Raw genomic sequence first — 2,558 nt, forward strand, 5'->3', positions numbered from 1 at the left:
TGGGCAAACCCCTTTGATGCATGTGGCACTAAGTCACCTCACTCCTCTCACCTTTGTGTCACACTATTGCATGGCTCACCGTGCACTCACACGGGCACTCCTGCCACCCACACAGACCAGAGGCTTAATGTGCTTGCTACACAGAACATGTATCATTGAGATGAAATAACTGAGTGTGAGTAAACTATGAGTAGCCCTATAAAAAAATTAAATGTTTGATTTGTGGAGAAGGAAATGGAGGAGGGGCTCCAAAATAAAGAGTTGCAGTGCTAGGGCAAACCCTGGCTGGGAGTTTTAGCCCCCTCTCCCACCCGAAGTTCGGGTCTAGCTGCGCCCCTGGGTCTCAGCACCCACTATCTGATATGAACCACCAGCAAACACCAAGCACAATGTTCTCAATCCACCCAGTCACTGGTCAATAGTAGACTCCAAGCAATGAATGGGTGTCTCGATGACTAAAGAGCTGCGAGGCAAGATAGATAGTAAAAATTTACTACACCGATGGTTGTATCACAACAGAAAATTCAAACAGAATTAATGGGTTCTTATTTTAGCATAATCACAAGATATTGAAAATCTGCTGCCGGTTTTAAAACTCCATTTATAATCTTACATTAATAACTGCATTACTTTGTATTATTGTATTTTTATGACTATTATTATATGTCGTATTATATATTTTGTATCATTCTATTTTATATTATTCCTATTGAAAATTAATAAAAAACAATTTGAAAAAATAAATAATAACTGCATTTATTGGTTTTGCCATAAATGTTATTTTTTGTAACTATGCGCGGCTAGTAGGTGGTGCCACATTTGTAGATATCAACTGTTCATGTGTGTGTGGGGGGGGGGGGAAATATTTGAAATGAAGATTCCAAAACGTTTATTCCAACATAGCGAATGCTTGTATGAGTTTTTCAATGGCTGTGTCAATCCTGTACACTTTCAACAATGTTCTGAAAGCTGCAGGGGCGCGTTCTACAACTTTCTTCTGGTCAAGTGCAAGAGCTTGCTCGGGGATTTTAGTCAAAAGGTGCAATGCTGGAGTCACTGTCCCCTCTTCACTGACAAGGATTTGCCAGACAATTATTAATTCACTCCCGGGTAACTGTGGATTGGTCACAACCATGTGATCTGCTGAAGAACCTTCTGGCAGCCTGATAAGGGCAGGATACCGTTCCTTGAAACGACGAAAAGTGTTTTTACGACGCATACAGCATTCAGAGAATGCCGAGAAAGCACGAAAGAAAAGCAATAGGTGTTTCTTCTCTTCTATTCTGGATACAAATGTCCTTAGCTCGGACTCACCTTCCGAGTCAAGAATTACGATGTTTAAATCTGTAACAACAGCCGCAGTATCATTTTGGAGATTGCAAAGGAGCTGAAACTCGAGGGTAAAAGACAGGCAGCCGCAATTCCCTGCTAGCGTGTACTTGTGCAAGGTTTGGTTGTCGTTTCTTTCCGCTGATTTCCTAGAGTACTCCGTGAATTCAGTGCCGGTCAGCTCTTTGAGGTAGGCCAGCTCCAACTCCAACACTTCAAGCTCTCCCTCCAGATCGGCTGCATTTTGATTCGTTTTAGGCGGAGTCATCGGAAGGTGTTCACCCTCGTGATGCGTGAATTTCCCTTGGCTGCGGAACTTTTCTGTTAGCAGCTGGATTTCATCCTCCAAGGACCGGATTTCATCCTCATACTGGCGCAACATTCCAAGGGTCAGTTCTAAAGCGCAAATATTTCAGAGCCTGTACTTAACTCGTGGGCTTTCACCTACAATGGCGCTGCTTTCAAAAAGTGAGGGAAACACAACAGTCATAGATAAAGACAAGGGACTACGCGAAAAAAAACACAGAAGAAGGACAATTAGCAACTGTTAAGGCTGCTTTGGAACCGGTATTGTTTTAAACTGATGTTGTCAAGTCACTTCACACTTCCTGAACAGGCTGTGGGCGAGCCCATAACTTTAAGATGGCTTTGAATTTAAGTGAACCCTGTATTCACAAAGGTCTAACATTGGTGTAATATTCACAGTTAAAACAGATTTTCCCCAAGACCGCACTGCTTGTCTTTTGCCAGTCCTCAGAAGTGCCAGCCCATTCACTCTCCGATAGACAATAAGAGAGGGTGTTTTGAAAAGTTTTGAAAAGTTATGTATTATCACTGCAAGGTTCTCGACATTTTGTGTGAAATGCCCAGTGACACATAAAAACAGAAGCACATTATTTTTTTTAATCATTCTCACGTTCCATCAGCTATTTGTGTTAGGTGTAATTATTTGTATCTCTGAAATAAAAATGTGGCATAAGGGCATGATACAGAAACATTAATCGTCACCTTTGCTTACCCCCCTCACACAGTGTTTGCTTAACTGAGCTTTTTTTTATTAGCTACTAATAGCGAGGTTTATAGGGTTGCAACACCTGAGAGGAATACCTGCAAGACAGCTCTTCTAATTATTTACTGATATGGTTCGAATGTCTTTTTGAGTGCACCGAGAAACAAATGAAGTCTATTACAGGTGTTGGTGAAGTAAAGTGTGGCTGCATTATTCGAAT

At 41.6% G+C, this 2,558-nt stretch overlaps 1 pseudogene; it reads right to left on the bottom strand.

Moving 5' to 3' along the window:
- Positions 1-208: 208 nt before the first annotated feature.
- Positions 209-1,794, bottom strand: LOC144752018 (centromere protein P pseudogene; annotated as a pseudogene).
- Between the last annotated feature and the right edge of the window lie 764 nt (positions 1,795-2,558).

This window comes from Lissotriton helveticus, chromosome 4_2 (genome assembly GCF_964261635.1).
Source record: "Lissotriton helveticus chromosome 4_2, aLisHel1.1, whole genome shotgun sequence".
Taxonomy (NCBI): domain Eukaryota; kingdom Metazoa; phylum Chordata; class Amphibia; order Caudata; family Salamandridae; genus Lissotriton; species Lissotriton helveticus.